This window comes from Ranitomeya imitator, chromosome 4, assembly GCF_032444005.1.
Source record: "Ranitomeya imitator isolate aRanImi1 chromosome 4, aRanImi1.pri, whole genome shotgun sequence".
Taxonomy (NCBI): Eukaryota; Metazoa; Chordata; class Amphibia; order Anura; family Dendrobatidae; genus Ranitomeya; species Ranitomeya imitator.
Window position 1 is genome coordinate 317636544 of NC_091285.1, and position 25130 is coordinate 317661673.

The window sequence follows — 25130 nt, forward strand, 5'->3', positions numbered from 1 at the left end:
AATTTCTTTATATGTGTCATTGGCAAAGCATGTCACCTGTCATGACACAATGTGCACGCTCTCTGGTTGACTTTGCTCATGGTAGTATAATCCAAAAACCATCGTTTGTAATAATGTATTCTTCCAAGCATATGTAGTCAGGAATGTGGAGCAACAATCTTGAATGTGTACCTGAGCCTGACTGGGGCTGCTGTGTATGAGCGGACGATAAGGTGTAGTAGCATCATGAAGTAGGTCAAGATTTACTGTTTCATGTTCCCTTAGACCAGAGCTGTAAATATGTCATAGACTCCTAGGGCTAATAGTAAACTACATGGAGCTCCTACCTTGACCGTGAACTTCTAGAGGTTGCACTTGTTGACCGTCCATCATTAAAGACATGCATCCTGGAGAGAATTCTCCGCACGTCTAGGCAGGAGAGGACTCTACTTCTGGACACAATTCATGAGCTGATGATTATTTTCAGACATCCCATTGACTTGTATGAATAGTGATCATATGTTGCCACCTCTCCACAGTTTATCGTTTTCTCCATCTCGTGATAAATGATATAGCAACACCTTGAATATTTAGCGGTCCCGCAGTTCACCGTGTCCACATAAAGGTCACGATGAACTGTAACACAGGGTAGGCATAAGCAGATATAGAACCGAACCTCAGTTGAGAAGTTGTTTCTATTGTGAGAATATGATGTTTTGTGATATTTTGGATATACAAAACTCTGTTGGAGTACGGATACATAATGTTATGTTACAATGGTCCCAGAAAGTGACTATGTCCCATTCATCAGTCACCTCTGTCGTGACGTTTGCATGTACACCAAGTGACCAAGAAGGCCAGAGATTCTGGGCTGATAGACCAGACTTAATCACTTTTGGTACCACCGCGGACCACAAGCAGAAGCACTGAAGTGGAAGAGGATTGAAGGGTTAAGTAATTCATATTTGTTTTTATTATAACATTCCCTACTTCAGGGCCAATGTTCTATATCCCCAGAAAACCCCTTTAAATATGCCTATGTTTCTCCATAGTTAAGGTCTGAAAACAAAGCTTGTAAATTCTGATTCATCAGTGATGTTTTACTCCTACACTCAGAAAGCTGAAGAAGGAATAGGGTTTTCCAAGAAACTTTTATGGCATGTTAATCTTTAGGGATTTTCTAAGTAAGACTCCCAACCCGAGTACTGAAATGACAAGGTGGCTCTTAGAGAGGAGTAGTCTCTCTCTATTGTGAGATACAGTTGTGTCAATGTGTTTTGACTTTATCCATATTCTAAGTTGTATTTAATGGAGTGTGACTATGTACATGATGGCACTTCTCCCCAGAGAACCTTCTGCACTCAGCTGTTTCTGTATTTTTCAATATATTCAAGAGTAACTTTGAGCTCATTGCATCCTCTCTACCAAAAGTTGGAACTCCATTAGCATCTCCAGGGTCCCAGTGGCTTTGGACCAGTCCCCATATTATGCCTGTATATATGCAGCTATTTCATACTGTTCATAGGATGTCTGTAATGTTCTTACAAATACCAAATATCTCCAGGTCCGAGAAGTCCTACAGAGACTTTTGCATAAATGTTTGTAAGTGCTCTGTGTTTTATAGGCGGCATATTTTGGGTTTTGTGTGCCTTTAACATATTCCGTCCAACAGCTACTAAGATATTCTCAGAAATATTTTACAAGTCTCACATCAACTCAGTCAATTTCATGTTTCGTTGTACAGGAATATGAAACAACGTCCCTTGTGAATAAGTTTCCTCATGCTAATCAAAGGGTATTTTGTCTTCATATAATTCCGTCACTCCAGCGTGAATGATTATTTTTGTGTATTTCAGAAATGTGTTGTCCAGAGAGCAGTCTCTATGTAGTCCTAAATCTAAATTATATAGGGATGCACCGGCATGGTATAAATACATTCATGAGAAAAACTAAGTACACCCTCTTTGAATTCTATGGTTTTACCTATCGGAACATACCGTAATTAAAAATAAAAAAAGCTGCTCCATAGATAGTGTTAAAATTCTACAGCGTTGACCTGAACTCCTTCTCCAATGGAATAAACACAGGACAGACACACTGCCGCAACTGTCGCTATTCGAAAGTCCACCATCCGCTTATCGGTTCTGACTAGCAGTAGCACAAGCACCTGCAGTGCCAGCCTATTACGGGAGTGTGAAGTGTTCGGTACTCACCAGCACCATCAGTGCCAGCTTAACAGTTAAATCAGTGTAAAAGTATATTCAATCGGTGGCACTAAATTAGTACGTCTTACACTACTCACTCTATTTGAACCATGTGCACTTACACCGATGAACAATGAGTTATATATAAAGCCATTTTTATCATAATAGATAGGTTATCACTCCTTCTTTTGGAAATCTGTTTCTTCTAGCAAAAGTGTGGAGCAGTTTTGATGACAGTAAAGGCCCCTTTCACACATCGTTTTATTGCCATCAGTCACAATCCGTCAAATGTGGAAAAAAACGGATCTGTCGCAGATTGTGAAAAACTGATGCGATGGATCCGTTCTTTCACCGGATCCGAGTAGCTGATCCAGCTAATTGGATCCTAATAAAATTGGAGTATTCTCTGTTTAAAAAAACGGAATCCGGCGACGGATTCCGTCATTTGATGGATCCGGTGCCATAGGCTTCCATTCTAGCAAACAACGGATGACGATGGATCCGTCGCTGTCTGTTTTTTCCACAGACACAAAAAATGTTAAAATGTCCGTTTTCTCCAGCCACCGGATGAACAATTTTCGACGGATCCGGCGACCGACGGATGAAACGTGAGACCATCCGTCGCAATCCATCTCTAATACAAGTCTATGAGAAAAAAAATGGATCCAGCGGCAATATTCGCCGGATCCGTTTTTTTCAAAGTTTGCCGGATTGAGACTGACGGTAAAAGACTGATGTGTGAAAGGGGCCTAAACAACAAAAGCTTGCGTAGCCTACAGCACTAATATATGATCCTCTACACCGCCTAATGTGTGACTCACGCATCCTATTAGTGATTAACATACAAAGCTATTAGCGCAACAGAGTCCATAAATATAGGCTATTTTCTGTTTCATCAGCATTGGAACCCACACACAGATTCCACTATCTGAAGCTTTTTAGCACCCTCAATCTTCTTCCCTATCTATAAGGGCACTGGTGTATTTTCTAGTCATTTTTTGTTTTACCTTCTTAAAACTAAATGTTCAACCCGATAAAATAATAAAGCCTACCATATACTCCATTCCCGTGCCATGTACGTTCTGGCAGAGTTGGCTCTCACGGCCCCGGGGCTGTGATGCGGTGGACTGACATGTGATGCCCAGCACCCAATCAGCGCTGGCGTCACTGTCTCCACCCTCGGACAAACTGAACATGAAGAAGAAGTCTGGGCTGCAGCTGATCCCTGGCTTCCTTTTCATGTTCAGTTTCTCTGAAGGTGGAGACAGTGACGCGAGCGCTGATTGGGCACCCGCGTCACGTGTCATAACACAGAACCACAGCTCCAGGGAGAGCGAGTGCCGACACAGGGGAACGGCGCCAGCACGGGAGGTGAGTTAGGCTTTGTTATTGAAAAGGAAGCCAGGGATCAGCTGCAGCCCAGACTTCCTTTTCATGATCAGTTTGTCCGAAGGCGGAGACAGTGACGCTAGCGCTGATTGAATGCCCGGCATCACGTGTCATTCCACTGCATCACAACACGGGACCGTGAGAGCCAACACCGTTGTAACGTACCCGACACCGGAGTGGAGTATACAGTAGGCTTTATTATTTTATCGGGGTCGAACATTTCATTTAAGAAGGGGTTGACCTAGTAGTGGACAACCTCTTTAACTCTTTAGAGGTACTATTTGCTTTTAGAGACTACAGTGTTTTATCCATTCCTTTCATTGTTAACAGATTAAAGTTGTTATAATAGTTGAAATCAAAACTATCAGCAGTCCAGTGAGAAGGAAATGTTATCCTATTAGTTTTCTGGAGCAGTAATATTGAGGAGCCTCAACCTGAGAAGCCAGCCAGTCAAATAATAGTCTCCTTTCTATAGGGATTACATTGTTCAGGGTCTCTGTGATGTACAAGAAGACATAGTAGAGTCTGAACAAAGTCACGGTGTTGTGTGTAGGAAGCTGATGTATTTTTGTCTGAGCATTTTTGCAATAGGGCTTCTGTAAAAAAAGGTTGATTTGGTTGGAGTCTACAGCCTCTCTGCAACACAGTATATAGCAGAATGAATTAACAGTGGAATGGTGTATGTTAACATGTCTGAAGGCAATGGCTATAACTCATACTTTTCTTCTCTCCAAGAATCTTTCTCATATATGACCAAACCAGTTTTCCATTGGTGTACATCAGTTTAGTTTTACTGTGTTCTCTTGGATCCATATGTAAGGTGTTAGAATCCAGACAATGTGTGAATCCAGGAACCATACAATGGGACAGCAGAGTCTTATGGACTGCTACGGGAGACAAAATATGATACAGCACAAATGTTTTATGTCCACTTGCATGTCAAGTATGTAGGGGCAGCTGTTGCAGTTATGGAAGGGCTCTACAGTCTTCTGTATGATAATGGCCTGCAGGAAGATCTAAAGCTAAGCGTAACATATGGAAACCTATTCTTAAAGTGATTAACATGTAGAGAAAGCTGTCTATTGTCTTCTGGCAACTTGGCAGTACAGAATGCATTTCTTTCACTAAATCAAGGCATGATCGATGCAATGTTGTATTAGGCATTATTAAGAAGTGAGACCAGAACTCTGATAAGCATTATATACAACTGTTTAATCAAAAATTGGACAACTTAAACCTATATGATGAGTGAACCTTCTGTAGACTTGCCTTAAAGCCTCACTACACAGAGACTGAGGTCTGTATCCATATGGCAAACCCCTAACCTGTGCCATATACCTGCATTCTTCTTCGCATCCCTCTTTTCAGCACCTGTCTTCTCAGCTACTTCACCCAGGTGCTATTTTTTTGTCTATATCATGGGTAGGCTGCTGTTGTTCATAGGACCATTATTGCTGATCTCAGGTCATATGCCTATTACATGTATATTCAGGCCTGTCACTGATATAGGGTTGGAGTGGCATATCATAATTTATTTTATTATTACATTATGGATAAGGGGCTTGCATGTTGAACTAGGACTGCAATCGATATGCAGAGAAAATCTTGCACACGACAGAAACCTTCAGCATAGCCTGAAAATGTTTAGATGTCAGAACGTACCGTTACATCGTTCACCAGATTAATTGAGATTTTTCAGTAATTGTCCAAAAATGCACAATTACATTTTCCAGAGAAAAATGTTTAACCGTGAGACTTTGTGGTACATTTTCCATTGCTACACATTGTTATTTTTCTCTACAACAGTGATTTGCAGCATGGACAACAATATTGAGGGACATATTTACAGCAGTATAAGCAACAAAGGTAGGCGGGCACCGCACAAAATACAACGGTGATCAACCACGTGCATATAAACAATGTACAAGAAAAAACACCAGAAAAAGATATGCACAAACTGGGATCACATATATATTAAATTTTATTATAACAAATCTTAACAACAAAAGGCAATAAACAGAACACACAGTTAAAAACATTTAAAACTAGAACAGACCAACCCTCCTCCTCTAGGATATAAAGTAATACAAATAGGTATACAGATATTACACAGGGCATAAAGTCAGAAAAATACACATACATATCATCCAAATATTTGTCACATAAGAGATCGACAAAGCCCTATATGAAAATCCGTCTAGACCCCTATTATAGCCATAGTCTCCAGCCCCTAGTGAAGCAGCAATAATGCAAAAAACCAAAAAAAAATAAGCCCAACCAATGTGGTGCTATATCCAGTATCCACACCCCCGCCACACACCCAAACCTGGACAACCAACCTCATACATCACCTAGTCTGGAATAAATCCAGATCAATGCCGGAATGGTCCCTAGGTGGCCAAGGTGCTGGGCAAGCGTGGAGAGGGTAATGAGAAAAGCCGGTACACAGAATCCGTGTGTCCCTAAGCAAGGCTGGATGTAACCAAGGGGTGACTGACGGAAAAAGAAAATCCAAGAGGAGGGTGACGGCCCCACGCGTTCCGACGCTACTAAGGCGTCTTCGTCAGGGGAAGGTAGTGAGGAATGTGTCCCGCATACGCCTTTTAAATGTACAACATAATGAGCGATGGGTTTCACCTGTGAGGCTGCGGCGGCGTGTATCCTCAGATGCCGACATATGGAGGGCGAACACTTCCGGTCATGCTTACATGGTCCCAGAGGTTTGACATTGCTCTTTAGTCTAACAGACTACGCACGCGCTATGGTCTCCAGGGAAACGTCCAATACCAAGGAGGAGAGAAAAGAGCGCAGGCGCCGAACTAGTAAGCACAAGGGCGACCCAGACATGCGCACTGCCCATTACGCTTTCTATTCCTTAATGAGAATGAGTCACAATATGGTGAAACCCAATACGGGTCTCTTACAGATCTAGGAACACGCCAGATATTGAGCGGCGCAAACTATCTCAGTGATATCCAGCGGGGTCCGCATTGGTATAAATAGTTAACCTAATATACTTGCAAGCGCAAGCACATATGAATACTAAGGAGATGATGCCTACACAGTGTGCACACTGTATCAGTCGGTCAAGTGCCTAAATCTGGACAAAGCCATGTCCAAACACCGGCACCTAACCTCCTGAACATAGGGGTGACGCTAAGCGTCATTCCTGGAAGATACACTATTAGGGAATATCAGTCATATAGCACCCCACCTACACATCAGAGATGAATAGTTACAAAATCAATGTTTTAGTACGGCAAAGCCTGCAAAAGTGCCGTTTTGCCGGAAAAGATGAAACTTCGACAGTGCAAGATAGATGTTGGAATTATCCATGGTAGTGCCGATAATGTCGAAGCCAAAACATGTACAAATCTGTAGTGAATATAAAAAGAACGCATAACTGATTCAGCAATGAAGGATAACCAGATGGTAAAAGTTATCTATCCAAGCGCCACAGTATGCGTGCTGCACTACAGAATATGTACATCTGCATGTCCAAACCAAGTATAGTGATACATACAAAATTCAGTGACACATAAATCCCAGCCACTCATGATGAAAAGCAGGCCGGTATAAAGTTTAACCCTTATAGAACCTCACAGACACTCAATTGGTCCAGATGGCAGAACAATCGTCCCAGGATCCACGATCTAAGGTGAGGAAGTTACAAAAAAAAAAAAAAAAAAAAAAATTTTATACTCCCTATTCTGATTCTCCTTTCTATTACCTTCCTTCCCTTCTCCCTCTCTTCCCCTTTCTTTAAAAATATATATATTTAAGTCATCAATCATAAAAAGTATATAAGTAGACTCAATTAGCTTCTGATGGAAGAAAATGCTGGAAAAATATAGTTGCCTAAATCTGCTTATAAAACCCGGTAAATAGTAGTTCCTCATTCATCCCCCCTGGGGCCCGACTATTCAAGTTGTAAATCCACTTGGACTCCCTCCTAAGGAGGTCTAATGTAATGTTCCCGCCTCTTACATCGGGCCTAACTCCTTCCAGGCCCATAACCCTCAGGCTACTTGCAGATCCACCATGTTCCTGTAAAAAGTGGCCTGCTACTGACGATAGTTTCTTACCCCTTCCTAGATCTATCTTGGCCGTATTGATATTAGAGAGGTGCTGCTGCACCCGGCGCCTCAGCTCCTGTGTAGTATAACCCACATATAATTTGGGACAGCCACATACCAAAGCATATACCAAATATCTGGTCCGACAATTGAAGTACGCAGAGGGCTCAATTCTCTTAGGAATATGTGGTAGAGTTAGGCCCGTATCAGAGATCATCAGGCCACAAATACTGCACCCTCCACATGGATAGGACCCAAATATCTGGCCACATGTGCCGCTTTTAGTAGTTGCCCGTTTAAAATGACTCGATACTAAATCATCCTTTAGGTTACGTGACCTCCTGGCCACCATCCTAGGAGTAGAGGCTAGCCAGGGGTGGAGTTTGGGTTCCGTCAATAGAATGTTCCAGTTCTTCTTCAAGATCTCATGAACATCCCTCCACTGATTGTGGTATACTGTAATCAAGTTGATAGGCTGTGTAGTCTTTTTCTCTCTTGGTTTAAGGATATCCTCACGTACACAACGTTGAGAATGCTGGAATGCCTGTGCAACCACTCTGTGTGGGTACCCCCTATCCCGAAATCTTCCTGTTAGTTTTCTGGATTCTGCCAAAAAATCCTCCTTGGTAGAGCAGTTCCTCTTGACCCTTAGGAATTGCCCCTTGGGTATGCTGTTCCGAAGGTGGACCGGATGCGCACTCTTATAATGCAATAGGCTGTTAGTCGCTGTTTCCTTCCTATGGAGACTCGTGACAATGTGGTTATCTCTCAAGATTATATTAAGATCCAGGAAATCAACCCCCGTGGAGGACACTTTTGATGTCAGTCTAATATTCCAGGGATTCCTGTTGAGAGAATCAATGAAGTTGTTACACTCATCCAGAGTTCCTGTCCAAAAGAATAGAACATCATCGATAAACCTATGCCACTCCAGCACACATCTTTGGAACATATGTAACTGATATACATGGGTCTCCTCCCACCACCCCATGTATAAGTTAGCATACGAAGGTGCGCATCTGGCACCCATAGCAGTGCCAGACGCTTGTCTGTAGAACGTGCGATCAAATATAAAATAATTCTTTTCTAGAACCATTTTTAACAGATCAAGATAAACCTATGCCACTCCAGCACACATCTTTGGAACATATGTAACTGATATACATGGGTCTCCTCCCACCACCCCATGTATAAGTTAGCATACGAAGGTGCGCATCTGGCACCCATAGCAGTGCCAGACGCTTGTCTGTAGAACGTGCGATCAAATATAAAATAATTCTTTTCTAGAACCATTTTTAACAGATCAAGAATAAAGCAATCATGATCTCTATCCCTACTTGATTTCTTGTCCAGAAAGTAGGTGATTGCATCAAGTCCCAATTTGTGGTCAATACTCGTGTAGAGAGACTCCACATCGAGTGTGATGATCAAGGTATCCCTCGGCACCTCAAGTTTACCAATTCTCTCAATCAGGTGCATCGAGTCCCGTATATAGGACCCTAAGGAGAATACCAGGGGCTGTAGAAAATAGTCCAGATATACACACGGCCTCTCAAACAACCCCCCAATCCCCGATATTTTCACTCATTCCGGTCGTACAAATATTTTTTGAGACCGTGAGTAGAGACATTGCCAATTTAAAAGTTATCAAAAAGGGATTGGGTAACCTGACCAGGGAGGAGGCCCGCTGCTTGAAGCATCTTAAAAAACAGGACTCCTTTGTGATCAAAGAGGCCGACAAAGGGGGCAACATTGTCCTCTGGCCTAAGGACTTATATGTGGTCGAAGCTAAGAGACAGCTGCTTAATACCTCTCATTACCAGGTTTTGCCTTCGGACCCTACGGATGTCTTCAAGAAACACCTTGATGGATTGGTTCGGACTGCTCTTGGCCTGGGGATTATTAACAAAAGGGAAAAAGACTTCTTGACCACCGAAACACCTAGGATTCCTACGTTTTATATGCTACCGAAGGTGCATAAGAGCTTGGATAACCCCCCAGGTAGGCCAATAATATCGGGGATTGGGGGGTTGTTTGAGAGGCCGTGTGTATATCTGGACTATTTTCTACAGCCCCTGGTATTCTCCTTAGGGTCCTATATACGGGACTCGATGCACCTGATTGAGAGAATTGGTAAACTTGAGGTGCCGAGGGATACCTTGATCATCACACTCGATGTGGAGTCTCTCTACACGAGTATTGACCACAAATTGGGACTTGATGCAATCACCTACTTTCTGGACAAGAAATCAAGTAGGGATAGAGATCATGATTGCTTTATTCTTGATCTGTTAAAAATGGTTCTAGAAAAGAATTATTTTATATTTGATCGCACGTTCTACAGACAAGCGTCTGGCACTGCTATGGGTGCCAGATGCGCACCTTCGTATGCTAACTTATACATGGGGTGGTGGGAGGAGACCCATGTATATCAGTTACATATGTTCCAAAGATGTGTGCTGGAGTGGCATAGGTTTATCGATGATGTTCTATTCTTTTGGACAGGAACTCTGGATGAGTGTAACAACTTCATTGATTCTCTCAACAGGAATCCCTGGAATATTAGACTGACATCAAAAGTGTCCTCCACGGGGGTTGATTTCCTGGATCTTAATATAATCTTGAGAGATAACCACATTGTCACGAGTCTCCATAGGAAGGAAACAGCGACTAACAGCCTATTGCATTATAAGAGTGCGCATCCGGTCCACCTTCGGAACAGCATACCCAAGGGGCAATTCCTAAGGGTCAAGAGGAACTGCTCTACCAAGGAGGATTTTTTGGCAGAATCCAGAAAACTAACAGGAAGATTTCGGGATAGGGGGTACCCACACAGAGTGGTTGCACAGGCATTCCAGCATTCTCAACGTTGTGTACGTGAGGATATCCTTAAACCAAGAGAGAAAAAGACTACACAGCCTATCAACTTGATTACAGTATACCACAATCAGTGGAGGGATGTTCATGAGATCTTGAAGAAGAACTGGAACATTCTATTGACGGAACCCAAACTCCACCCCTGGCTAGCCTCTACTCCTAGGATGGTGGCCAGGAGGTCACGTAACCTAAAGGATGATTTAGTATCGAGTCATTTTAAACGGGCAACTACTAAAAGCGGCACATGTGGCCAGATATTTGGGTCCTATCCATGTGGAGGGTGCAGTATTTGTGGCCTGATGATCTCTGATACGGGCCTAACTCTACCACATATTCCTAAGAGAATTGAGCCCTCTGCGTACTTCAATTGTCGGACCAGATATTTGGTATATGCTTTGGTATGTGGCTGTCCCAAATTATATGTGGGTTATACTACACAGGAGCTGAGGCGCCGGGTGCAGCAGCACCTCTCTAATATCAATACGGCCAAGATAGATCTAGGAAGGGGTAAGAAACTATCGTCAGTAGCAGGCCACTTTTTACAGGAACATGGTGGATCTGCAAGTAGCCTGAGGGTTATGGGCCTGGAAGGAGTTAGGCCCGATGTAAGAGGCGGGAACATTACATTAGACCTCCTTAGGAGGGAGTCCAAGTGGATTTACAACTTGAATAGTCGGGCCCCAGGGGGGATGAATGAGGAACTACTATTTACCGGGTTTTATAAGCAGATTTAGGCAACTATATTTTTCCAGCATTTTCTTCCATCAGAAGCTAATTGAGTCTACTTATATACTTTTTATGATTGATGACTTAAATATATATATTTTTAAAGAAAGGGGAAGAGAGGGAGAAGGGAAGGAAGGTAATAGAAAGGAGAATCAGAATAGGGAGTATAAAAATTTTTTTTTTTTTTTTTTTTTTGTAACTTCCTCACCTTAGATCGTGGATCCTGGGACGATTGTTCTGCCATCTGGACCAATTGAGTGTCTGTGAGGTTCTATAAGGGTTAAACTTTATACCGGCCTGCTTTTCATCATGAGTGGCTGGGATTTATGTGTCACTGAATTTTGTATGTATCACTATACTTGGTTTGGACATGCAGATGTACATATTCTGTAGTGCAGCACGCATACTGTGGCGCTTGGATAGATAACTTTTACCATCTGGTTATCCTTCATTGCTGAATCAGTTATGCGTTCTTTTTATATTCACTACAGATTTGTACATGTTTTGGCTTCGACATTATCGGCACTACCATGGATAATTCCAACATCTATCTTGCACTGTCGAAGTTTCATCTTTTCCGGCAAAACGGCACTTTTGCAGGCTTTGCCGTACTAAAACATTGATTTTGTAACTATTCATCTCTGATGTGTAGGTGGGGTGCTATATGACTGATATTCCCTAATAGTGTATCTTCCAGGAATGACGCTTAGCGTCACCCCTATGTTCAGGAGGTTAGGTGCCGGTGTTTGGACATGGCTTTGTCCAGATTTAGGCACTTGACCGACTGATACAGTGTGCACACTGTGTAGGCATCATCTCCTTAGTATTCATATGTGCTTGCGCTTGCAAGTATATTAGGTTAACTATTTATACCAATGCGGACCCCGCTGGATATCACTGAGATAGTTTGCGCCGCTCAATATCTGGCGTGTTCCTAGATCTGTAAGAGACCCGTATTGGGTTTCACCATATTGTGACTCATTCTCATTAAGGAATAGAAAGCGTAATGGGCAGTGCGCATGTCTGGGTCGCCCTTGTGCTTACTAGTTCGGCGCCTGCGCTCTTTTCTCTCCTCCTTGGTATTGGACGTTTCCCTGGAGACCATAGCGCGTGCGTAGTCTGTTAGACTAAAGAGCAATGTCAAACCTCTGGGACCATGTACGCATGACCGGAAGTGTTCGCCCTCCATATGTCGGCATCTGAGGATACACGCCGCCGCAGCCTCACAGGTGAAACCCATCGCTCATTATGTTGTACATTTAAAAGGCGTATGCGGGACACATTCCTCACTACCTTCCCCTGACGAAGACGCCTTAGTAGCGTCGGAACGCGTGGGGCCGTCACCCTCCTCTTGGATTTTCTTTTTCCGTCAGTCACCCCTTGGTTACATCCAGCCTTGCTTAGGGACACACGGATTCTGTGTACCGGCTTTTCTCATTACCCTCTCCACGCTTGCCCAGCACCTTGGCCACCTAGGGACCATTCCGGCATTGATCTGGATTTATTCCAGACTAGGTGATGTATGAGGTTGGTTGTCCAGGTTTGGGTGTGTGGCGGGGGTGTGGATACTGGATATAGCACCACATTGGTTGGGCTTATTTTTTTTGGTTTTTTGCATTATTGCTGCTTCACTAGGGGCTGGAGACTATGGCTATAATAGGGGTCTAGACGGATTTTCATATAGGGCTTTGTCGATCTCTTATGTGACAAATATTTGGATGATATGTATGTGTATTTTTCTGACTTTATGCCCTGTGTAATATCTGTATACCTATTTGTATTACTTTATATCCTAGAGGAGGAGGGTTGGTCTGTTCTAGTTTTAAATGTTTTTAATTGTGTGTTCTGTTTATTGCCTTTTGTTGTTAAGATTTGTTATAATAAAATTTAATATATATGTGATCCCAGTTTGTGCATATCTTTTTCTGGTGTTTTTTCTTGTACATATTTACAGCAGCACGCCAGTAATATATTAATGCTCATACAGTGCAGCATATATTCTTATTAAGAACTAGCTGAAGAGCCCGGCGTTGCCTGGGCATAGTAAATATCTGGGATTAGTTATAGCACCTCACTCTCTTATTTTCCCATCACCCCTCTCATTTAGCACCTCACTTCTCTCATTTTCTCCCTCACACCTCTCATTTTCCCCCTCACTCCTCTCATCTCCCCCTCACTCCTCTCATTCCCCCCTAACACTTGACATTTCGACCTCACATCTGTCATTTTCTGATCACTCCACTATTTTCCCTTACGCCTCTCATTTTGCACTCACACCTCTCATCTCCTGTATATATACCTGTATGTCATCTCCCCTGTATATAGTATATACCTGTATGCCATCTCCCCTGTAAATAGTATATACCTGCTGTATGTCATCTCCTCCTGTATATTGTGTATACCTATGTGTCATCTCCTCCTGTATATAGTATATACCTGTATGTAATCTCTTCTGTATATAGTATATACCTGTATGCCATCTCCTTTTATATATAGTATATACCTGTATGTCATCTCCTGTATACAGCATATACCTGTATGTCATCTCCCCTGTATATAGTATATACCTGCTGTATGTCATCTCCTCCTGTATATACCTATGTGTCATCTCTTTTATATAGTATATACCTGTATGTCATCTCCTCCTGTATATAGTATATACCTGTAAGTCATCTCCCCCTGTATATAGTATGTACGTGTATGTCATCTCCTCCTGTATATAGTATTTACCTGTGTGTCATCTGCTCTTGTATACAGTATATACCTGTGTGTTATCTGCTCCTATATATAGTATATACCTGTATGTCATCTCCTCCTGTATTAGACCTCGTTCACATGTTATTTGGTCAGTATTTTTATCTCAGTATTTGTAAGCTAAATTGGCAGCCTGATAAATCCCCAGCTAACAGGAAGCCCTCCCCCCTGGCAGTATATATTAGCTCACACATACACATAATAGACAGGTCATGTGACTGACAGCTGCCGTATTTCCTATATGATACATTTGTTGCTCTTGTAGTTGTTCTGCTTATTACCGTAATCAGATTTTTATTTTTGAAGGATAATACCAGACTTGTGTGTGTTTTAGGGCAAGTTTTATGTGTCAAGTTGTGTGTGTGTTGAGTTGCGTGTGGCGGCATGCATGTAGTGACTTTTGTGAGATGAGTTTTGTGTGGCGACATGCGTGTAGCAACTTTTTGTGTGTCGAGTTGCATGTGACAGGTTAGTGTAGCAAGTTGTGTGCAGCAAGTTCTGTTCATGGCGAGTTTTGCGCGTGCCGAGTTTTATGTGTGGTGCATTTTGAGTAGGTGCAAGTTTTGTGTGAGGCAACTTTTGCATGTGTTGCAACTTTTGTGCATGTGGCAATTTTTCCATGTGTGCAAGTTTTGCGTGTGGTGAGTTTTCCATGAGGTGAGTTTTGCGTGAGCCTAGTTTTGCATGTGGCGAATTTTGCGCATGGCGAGTTTTGAGTGGCGACTTTTGTGTTTCGACTTTTATGTGGCGAGGTTGGTGTATGTGTGGTGAAATGTGTGCTGAGGGTGGTATATGTGTTCAAGCACGTGGTAGTGTGTGGCGTGTTTTGTGTGTGTGTTCATATCCCCATGTGTGGTGAGTATCCCATGTCGGGGCCCCAGCATAGCAACTGTACGGTATATACTCTTTGGCGCCATCGCTCTCATTCCTTGTTCACATCCGGCAGCTGTCAATTTGCCTCCAACACTTTTCCTTTCAGTTGTTCCCCATTATGTAGATAGGGGCAAAATTGTTTGGTGAATTGGAACGCGCAGGGTTAAAATTTCACCTCACAACATAGCCTATGATGCTCTCGGGGTCCAAATGTGTGACTGTGCAAAATTTTGTGGCTGTAGCTGCGACGGTGCAGATGCCAATCCCTGACATACATACACACACACACACACACACACACACACACACACACACACACACACACACACACACACACACACACATTCAGCTTTATATATTAGATAATCCAGAGGCTCTTGTGTACAGTACAGACCAAAAGTTTGGACACACCTTCTCATTTAAAGATTTTTCTGTATTTTCATGACTATGAATATTGTACATTCACACTGAAGGCATCAAAACTATGAATTAACACATGTGGAATTATACACTTAACAAAAAAGTGTGAAACAACTGAAAATATGTCTTATATTCTAGGTTCTTCAAAGTAGTCATCTTTTGCTTTGATGACTGCTTTGCACACTCTTGGCATTCTCTTGATGAGCTTCAAGAAGTAGTCACTGGCAATGGTCTTCCAACAATCTTGAAGGAGTTCCCAGAGATGCTTAGCACTTGTTGGCCCTTTTGCCTTCACTCTGCGGTCCAGCTCACCCCAAACCATCTCGATTGGATTCAGGTCTGATGACTGTGGAGGCCAGGTCATCTGGCGTAGCACCCCATCACTCTCCTTCTTGTTCAAATAGCCCTTGCACAGCCTGGAGGTGTGTTTAGGGTCATTGTCCTGTTGAAAAATAAATGATGGTCAAACTAAACGCAAACCGGATGGAATAGCATGCCGCTGCAAGATGCTGTGGTAGCCATGCTGGTTCAGTATGCCTTCAATTTTGAATAAATCCCCAACAGTGTCACTAGCAAAGCACCCCCACACCATCACACATCCTCCTCCATGCTTCACGGTAGGAACCAGGCATGTAGAGTCCATCCGTTCACGTTTTCTGCATCGCACAAAGACATGGTGGTTGGAACCAAAGATCTCAAATTTGGACTCATCAGACCAAAGCACAGATTTCCACTGGTCTAAAGTCCATTCCTAGTGTTCTTTAGCCCAAACAAGTCTCTTCTGCTTGTTGTCTGTCCTTAGCAGTGGTTTCCTAGCAGCTATTTTACCATGAAGGCCTGCTGCACAAAGTCTCCTCTTAACAGTTGTTGTAGAGATGTGTCTGCTGCTAGAACTCTCTGTGCATTGACCTGGTCTCTAATCTGAGCTGCTGTTAACCTGCGATTTCTGAGGCTGGTGACTTGGATAAACTTATCCTCAGAAGCAGAGGTGACTTTTGGTCTTCCTTTCCTGGGGCGGTCCTCATGTGGGTCAGTTTCTTTGTATCGCTTGATGGTTTTTGTCACTGCACTTGGGGACACTTTCAAATTTTTCCCAATTTTTTGGACTGACTGACCTTCATTTCTTAAAGTAATGATGGCCACTCGTTTTTGTTTACTTAGCTGCTTTTTTCTTGCCATAATACAAATTCTAATAGTCTATTCAGTAGGACTATCAGCTGTGTGTCCACCAGACTTCTCCACAAGACAACTGATGGTCCCAACCCTATTTATAAGGCAAGAAATCCCACTTATTAAACCTGACAGGGCACACCTGTGAAGTGAAAACCATTTCCGATGACTACCTCTTGAAGCTCATCAAGAGAATGCCAAAAGTGTGCAAAGCAGTCTTCAAAGCAAAAGGTGGCTACTTTGAAGAACCTAGAATATAAGACATATTTCCAGTTGTTTCACACTTTTTTGTTAAGTATATAATTCCACATGTGTTAATTCATAGTTTTGATGCCTTCAGTGTGAATGCACAATTTTAATAGTCATGAAAATACAGAAAAATCTTTAAATGAGAAGGTGTGTCCAAACTTTTGGTCTGTACTGTATGTCTTGTGTTGTTGTGCCATTTCTGCCACTTGTATTCCTTCTTCCTTTCGGTATAGTTTCCGTAATGCAGATTACATTTCCAATGATGGCTCTGGCTTTGAATTTCTGCTCCTAATTAATAATGACTATCATTGACATTGAATTGCTGTCCCCATTCTAAAGAGTCTTAGGCCCCTGATTTAAGACGTCGCACAGTAGTTTTGGTCCAGGGTGTGCTGCAAGATGCTCCAAATTCAATAGGGGGTGTACATCTTTTTATGAATGGGGCTCACTGTCAGTTACCATACGGCAGCGTTCTCCAATCAGAAACAAGAGTGCATTTCAGGTCTAGCTTCCATCACCTCTTTGATCAATTTGTCAGCCATACTACCTACATCTGGAGCTTTACCCACTTTTCAAAACGATGGCAGAGCTGGCTTGAAAGCAGTTTCAAAACTTTTGGACAACTCTACAAAAAATTTACAACATTTCAAGTACATATTTTTGGCAAAAACTGATGAATTGGGGCCCCAGTGTGTTTTCTGTTTGCACTTTCTACTGTATAACTGCTCTCTTAGGCAGAGTAGAAATGTTGGGGCATAGTTACTGTCTAAAAATATATATTAATTGCCCATATTAAGCTTTCATTCTTCAGGACCAAAATATAAAGTGCTTTATTGTTGGATGCTGATACTGTCTACAAATATGTTAACTAGAGTAAATTATTAAAGGGAACACGCCGTGTCCCCAAATGCTACTATTCTGCAGGTACAGGGTCAATGTTCAGGTTACTAATGTTAGGGCTCATTTCCATTTGCGAGAAACACGTCCGTGTCTCGCATGTGAAAACCAAGCTTTGGCGCCGGCACTCCAGAGCGGAGCGTGCGGCCGCATAGCAACACATGGAGCTGCACGCTCCGCTCCAAAGTGCCGGCGCTAGAGCTTGGTTTTCACATGCGAGACACGGACGTGTTTCTCGCAAATGGAAATGAGCCCTTAAAATGCTGTCTGGATGCGATACTGAAAGCACAGCTCCCTGGGACTGATAAAGTTCCTATTGCTGCACTTCAGCAAGGTGGCCGGACTGCATTGGAGTGCTATTAACTTACAGATTAACCCTGCATTTGCGGATGTGACAGGTTACCTTTATGAAAAATGTTCCTGTCGTAATATTAAAGGGAATCTGTCAGCAGGTTTTTCCTATGTAATTTGAAGACAGCATGAGGTGAAGGCTGAAACACAGAATACATGTACAGGGATGTGTCATTTATCAAAGTGCATGTTGTTGTTTACTTACAGTGAAGGATTTATCACTAGCAGATTAACATTGTCGCACAACAATAGTCCGGCGAGGCCCCTCCCTCTGTGTGAAGCACCTGTACATGGAGATCCTGGTGAGGGTGGGGTTAGCTTTCTCAGCTCTGCTTCATTCTAAATCTAAACGCTTGGCTTGTGTCAGAACGACTGCACCCAGTTATCTAAGTGATACATCGTTGGAATCATCTTTGTCTACATCAGGCTGCTCTCAGATGAGGTAGCAAAAACCTGCTGATAGATTCCCTTTAACCTGAGGACTAGTGAGCACTCTGGTGGAAGAAATGTGATTATGGCAGCTAAACAGGAAAGGGTTCTTTACAGTTAGAGCAGTCAGACTGTGTAATGCCCTACCACAGGAGGTAGTAATGGCAGACACTAGAACAGCTTTTAAAAAGGGCTGGACGATTTCCTTGATACACATAACATTGTGTGATATAGCTAAATTAGTGACAAAATGTACAATTGGTGGAGAAAGGTTACACTTGATGGATCTTGGTCTTTTTCAATCTATGTAACTTAATGTTACATATATATGGCGTCCAATGATGTTTTTTTGTTTGTTTTCATCATTCTATTCAAAACTTTACCTATTGAATCCAGTGCTGGTGGACACATATGCTCAGTAGCTCGGTCTGACAGTATTGATCGCAGCAGAGTGATTCCTGCTCTTTTGCAGTCCAACCAAGAAGAATCAGTGGCTTCTTGCCATCTAACAATGAACATGGTAGGTTCTGAGAGGAAATACAAACACCTACGTGAAAAGTATGTACTCGTGTATAAGCTGATATTTTCAGCGCATTTTTTGTGTGCTGAAAACGCCCCCCTAGGCTTATACACGAGTCATGGTCCAGAAAGCTGGAGGGGTAGCGGGGAGCCGGTGGCTGTAGCACAGTGACAGCTGCAGCCGCTGGCTTACATAAAACATCAATACTCACCCTCCGTTGCTGCATCTCTGTCCCTGCATCTCTGTCCCGGTGCCGGCAGTTCTTTCCTCTTCCTGTGCTCAGCGGTCACTTGGTACCTCTCATTAAGGTAATGAATATGGACACAACTCCACTCCCATAGGCGTGGAGCGCATATTCAAGACCTTAATGTGCGGCACCACGTGACCGCTCAGCGCAGGAAGAAGCTGCCGTGCCGGGTCAATGGAGATGCAGGGATGTTCAGCGACGGTGTGAGGAGGGTTAGCATGATGGGGGAGGACGGGGAGACCAGCGGAGCCCAGCCATGCATACAAGATGGGACAGGGGAGCCATGCATATAAGGATGGGAGGGGAAGAAGCTGAGCCATGCATACAAGGATAGGACAGGGAAGCATGCATACAAGGGCGGGATGGGGGAGCCGAGCCATACATACAAGATGGGAAGGGGGGAGCCATGCATACAAGGATGGGAGGGGAGGAAGCTGAGCCATGCATACAAGGATGGGACGGGGGAGCATGCATACAAGGGTGGGATGGGGGAGCCGAGCCATGCATTCAAGATGGGACGGGGGGAGCCATGCATACAAGGATGGGACAGGGGAGCCGAGCCATGCATACAAGATGGGATGGAGGGAGCCATGCATACAACAGGGGGAGCCACACAGAGCAGAACATGACGGGGGGACCACGCATACCGGGACAGGAATGAGGGGACAATACATACCCGGCTTATAATTGAGTCAATAAGCTTACCCAGTTTTCCGTGACAAAATTAGGTGCCTCGGCTTATGCTTGGGTCGGCTTATACTCAAGTATATACGGTATCTGCAATTTAACCTCACTGGAACATATTAGTCAGTGTTAAAAAATGTATGGCAGTTTACATGTATATATATATATATATATATATATATATATATATATATATATACGGATTGTATGGGCTATGGAACTAAGGAATGCTATGTAATCTGTAATCTTGGAACGATACTTTAATTTCTGAGGGGAGGTTCAGATTTGCTGTTATGTGCTCAATTGTTCCAAACTCTCCTAGTCATTGCATGTACTCTCAAATCATTACAGTAATTAGTAAAGAAATCACAATCATTTAGTAATATATTACCAATAGTCACATTTCTATTCTGACACTTTAGCTATAGTATATCTTCCTGAATGTTTCATGCCAAATTAGTAAATCTTTAATAGAGTATACCCATTTTGTACATTTATGGCATATCCACAATATATATAATACATGCATCATATATTCAAAACTGCATCTATCTCAAGAATGGGGTCATTGGTTGCTGCTGTTAGTGGAGTGGTTGTCAGAACTCCCATTCATTTGTATAGGAATTACACTCTCTTTTCCACTGACTGCAGCGTATGACTGGGCCACATCCTCAATATTGATATTAGTCCAAATTTTAGATCTGCAGTTACTAAACATTTATGGCATATCCCTAGAATATTTAATAAATGTTTGAGATAGAAATCACCTAATATCATCTTTCATTTTTGTCTTTTGATATCTTATGTTCTTTTCTTGTTCTTTTGTATATGTGTAGTTTTAGTAGTCACTTATAGCATACAACTGAACCTGTATGATAATTGTTAGAATTTCTTTATTTCTATGCATATTTTCTGGTTTACACTGTTTGCTGTATGCAGGATGTTTTAGCATAGTAAGAATTGGACAAATGCTGGAAACCAATGTACATAGAAAATTGCTAGCGATGTCTGACTTTTTGAGCTGTTTTCAATTAAAGGGAATCTGTCACCTTATTTTGGCCCTATAAACCCCCGATGTAACCTGAAAGGTAAGAAAAACAAGTTAGGTTGGTTTCACATTTGCGGTTTTTTTTTTGCGTTTTTGCGGTAAAAAACGCAAAAAAAAACGCATGCGTTTTTTCCCTATACTTAACATTAAAAACACATGCATTTTGCCACGTTTTGCCACCGCATGCGTCTTTTTTATGCATGCGTTGAGTTGCAGAAATGCAACATGTAGTAATTTTAGCGGCGTTTTTTTTGCCGCAAAAAAATGCATTGCTGTCTATGTAAACGCATGCGTTTTTAACCACATGCATTTGCATGCATTAAAAACGCATGCGTTTTTATTTAAAAAAACAAAAAAACACACTGATAAACCACCCCACACCATAAAATTGATAAAGGGATCCTACCCCTAACCCTACCCCTAACCCTACCCCTAACCATACCCCTAACCCTAATCCCTTTAAGGGTTAGGGGTAGGGTTAGGGTTAGGATCCCTACCCCTACCCCTAACCCTAGCTCTTTCTGTTTATAGTGGGTTTTTTACTTTATTTTGATGATTGGCGGCTGTCACACATTTATCTGCATGCGTTTAGAAAACGCAAACGCATGAAAAAAACGCATGTAAATGCCTTAAAACGCCGCGTTTTTTTCACCACATGCAAAAACGCATGCGTTTTAAAACGCAAGTGTGAAATCAGCCTTAGATTATACTCACCCAGGAGTGGTCGCGGTGCGGTCCGGGTCTGATGGGTGTCGCGGTCCGGGTCCGGCACCTCCCATCTTCATACGATGGTGTCCTCTTCTTTGCTTCCTGTTGAGGGCAGAGCAAAGTACTGCAGTGCGCAGGTATTGGGAAAGGTCAGAGAGGCCCAGTGCCTACGCACTGCAGTACTTTACACTGCCCCCAACAGGGCAAATCAGTACGCCTGCGCAGTAGCCGCAACAGAAGCAAGGAGGATGATGACATCGTATGAAAATGGGAGGCGCTGGACCTGGACCTGCGACGCCCATCGGACTCGAACCGGGACCGCCTCTGAGTGAGTATTACCTAACTTGTTTTTCTTATCTTTCAGGTTACATCGGGGGCTTATCTACAGTATTACAGAATGCTGTAGATAAGCCCCTGATGGCGGTGGCCGCAGTTTATAGGGCCAAAATAAGGTGATAGATTCCCTTTAATGTCTATGCATGTTCCTTTTTGCAAGCCACTTAAATGTCAAGTTGACTCTTGAGTGGTATCATTGGCTTCCAGAGGCTACAAGGTTTCATTTATTCCTGTGGGTGTTAACAGAATAAAATTGATATAACAGAACACATCAAACTGTCAGCAATATAAGTTTTCTGGTGCAGTAAATCCTGTCCCTGTCAACCATAGAACAGCCTCCTTTTTGTGCTGGACCCCAATGGACATTATTATGGGTGAATTGGGCTGCTTAAAAAAAAAGTAAAGAAAAAGCAATATATTGGAATCACCTTAGCAGAGCTTGACATGTCCTAATAGAAGTTCATATATTCCACTGGTCACCCCTGCTGTCCTAAGTGCAATGGCCAGTTATTAACAAAGCCTTATTGTATTGAGTGCACAAATAAATGGGGAGTAGAGTAAATTGCTTACAATGACAGTGATGTCCCTTCACTAATATTTATGTGCCTTTTATGTTTCTTTAAAAAATAACTGTTGTGTATCATCAAGATAATAAGTAGATGTGCTATCTCTGTACACCCACTGTAAATATTTATTCTATAAGATTTCAAATATTTTATTGCACTACTCCGTAATGTCATGACTTTACACGTGTCACATATGCTAATCGGGTAATTAGGTAATGAACACAAGCATGTTTTGTGTGAGTGCATCACAGATTGCACTGAAGTAATTACAGAACCTGTCCATGGTACTGAAACTGAACAGCACACTGTAATTTACAGCCCTTGTAATGATCATTTACTGCAAACATTATTTCTGTTTTATACATGATTTAGGTGACTAAACCAATGTGCCTAAAACCTACCGATAAAATCAATTCTAGGTAGTACAAACGTGAGACACAAAGACCACTCTCTTTTATTTTAAAACTTTATTGAATGTCTTCATGTCATCATATTTTTGTTACTGTGTAGAAGATCTATTATATAATTGTCTAAGGGTCACTTCTGTCTGTCACGGATATTCATTGGTCGCGGCCTCTGTCTGTCATGGAAATCCAAGTCGCTGATTGGTCGTGGCAAAACGCCCACGACCATTGCCACGACCAATCAGCGACGGGCACAGTCCAGCAGCAAAATGGCCGCTCCTTCCTCCCCGCAGTCAGTGCCCGCTCCATACTCCCCACCAGTTAGCCCTCACACAGGGTTAATGGGAGCGTTAATGGACCGCATTATGCCGCGGTGTAATGCACTCCATTAACGCAGCTATTAACCCTATGTGACCAACTTTTTACGCATCAATAGTAAAACGATCTAATGTTAAAAATAATAATAATAAAAAAAAGGTTATTTTCACCCTCCGACGTGCGTGCTGTCCTCAGCAGTGCAAGCGGCAGGTTCCGGTGCCAAGGATGCTATGCGAGAAGGACCCTCCATGACGTCCTGGTCATGTGACCGCAACGTCCTCACAGGTCCTGCGCTCATACCAACCCTGGGACCGGAAGCTGCCGCGTGCACCGCACACAGGTGCCAGGACTTCAAGGGGCCTTCGGAACGTGAGTATATGTTTATTTTTTATTTTAAGTCGTTTTTAACCACGCATATAGTGCCCACATTGCTATATACTACGTAGGCTGTGTTACATACTGCGTGGGCTGCTTTATATACTACATGGCTGCTATGTACTACGTGGGCAGTGTTATATACTATGTGGGCAATGTTATATACTGTGTGGGCTGCGTTATATACTACATGGCTGCTATATACTATGTGGGCAGTGTTACATACTGTGTGGGCTGCATTATATACTACATGGCTGCTATATACTATGTGGGCAGTGTTATATACTATGTGGGCAATGTTATATACTGTGTGGGCTGCATTATATACTGCATGGCTGCTAAATACTATGTGGGCAGTGTTATATACTGTGTGGGCTGTGTTATATACAACATGGCTGCTATATACTATGTGGGCAGTGTTATATACTGTGTGGGCTGCATTATATACTACATGGCTGCTATATACTATGTGGGCAGTGTTATATACTATGTGGGCTGCGTTATATACTACATGGCTGCTATATATTACGTGGCCAGTGTTATATACTATTTGGGCAATGTTATATACTGCGTGGGCTGTGTTATATATTGTTTGGGCTGTGTTATATACTGCGTGGCCACTGTTATATACTGTGTGGCCTGTACTATATACTATGTGGCTGCTATATACATACATATTCTAGAATACCCGATGTGTTAGAATCGGGCCACCATCTAGTGTAGTATAAACAGTAAGTTAAAGGGTTTCCTTAACTTCTAAAATGTTTTGGCAGAGGGCTATACTGGCTGCTTTAGTACATGCTGCTCTGGTGGTCCCAGAGTTGCCAATTTGACTTTTTAGTTTTTCTGGACAGCTTATCAAATAATCATGGACAGACAGGTTTGTTTACTTCAGAATGGAAAGTCATAATAAATCATTATGATTATAAGTTTGATATATGTCTACAGACCATAATTCTCTAATAAAGACATCAGCTGCATGAACTGTGGCCTGTAAAATGATAATTACAGTCAAAATAATCTGCATAAGTTTTTTCAGCTTAAAAAAAAATCACGGACACTTTCAATCTCTTTTTACGGACAGGACAAAAAAGTGCCCTATTTTTATTGCTTTCCCTGGAATTTCTGGATGGTTGGCAATCCAAGGTGGTTAGTCCAGGGATGGCGATCAGGGCCCACCCTGATCGCTCAGGTCTGTGACTGAAGAATTGGATGTCATCAATTCTGTTTTCTGGATCAAAACAGTTAAGCTTCTTTTACACTTGCTGCGATTATTGCAGGCCGCATTGCCGTCATTTTCACGATCTGCCGCAAAATTGGGCCTCAAAAATCATCTTGCGGATCGCTGTTTTTGTGGTTTAGAAAAGTAGGGAAAAATAAAACGGCGATCTGCAATTGCGTTCTTGACGGTGCACCGCAAAAACAAGCTTTCATTGTTTTTGCGGCCCCATTGATTTTTAAAGGGGGCCGTGTCCGGAAGCTGTGAAAACTGTTGAGCAGGCTCGATATTTTTTCACGGCCATAAATACG

The 25130-nt window shown here is 42.5% G+C and overlaps 1 protein-coding gene across 2 annotated transcripts in view; it reads left to right on the forward strand.

Annotated features, from left to right (window-relative positions):
* The window catches only part of KCND2 (potassium voltage-gated channel subfamily D member 2), a 757023-nt gene that overhangs the window by 2011 nt on the left and 729882 nt on the right, over positions 1 to 25130 (forward strand). The gene's annotated exons all lie outside the window — the stretch shown is intronic.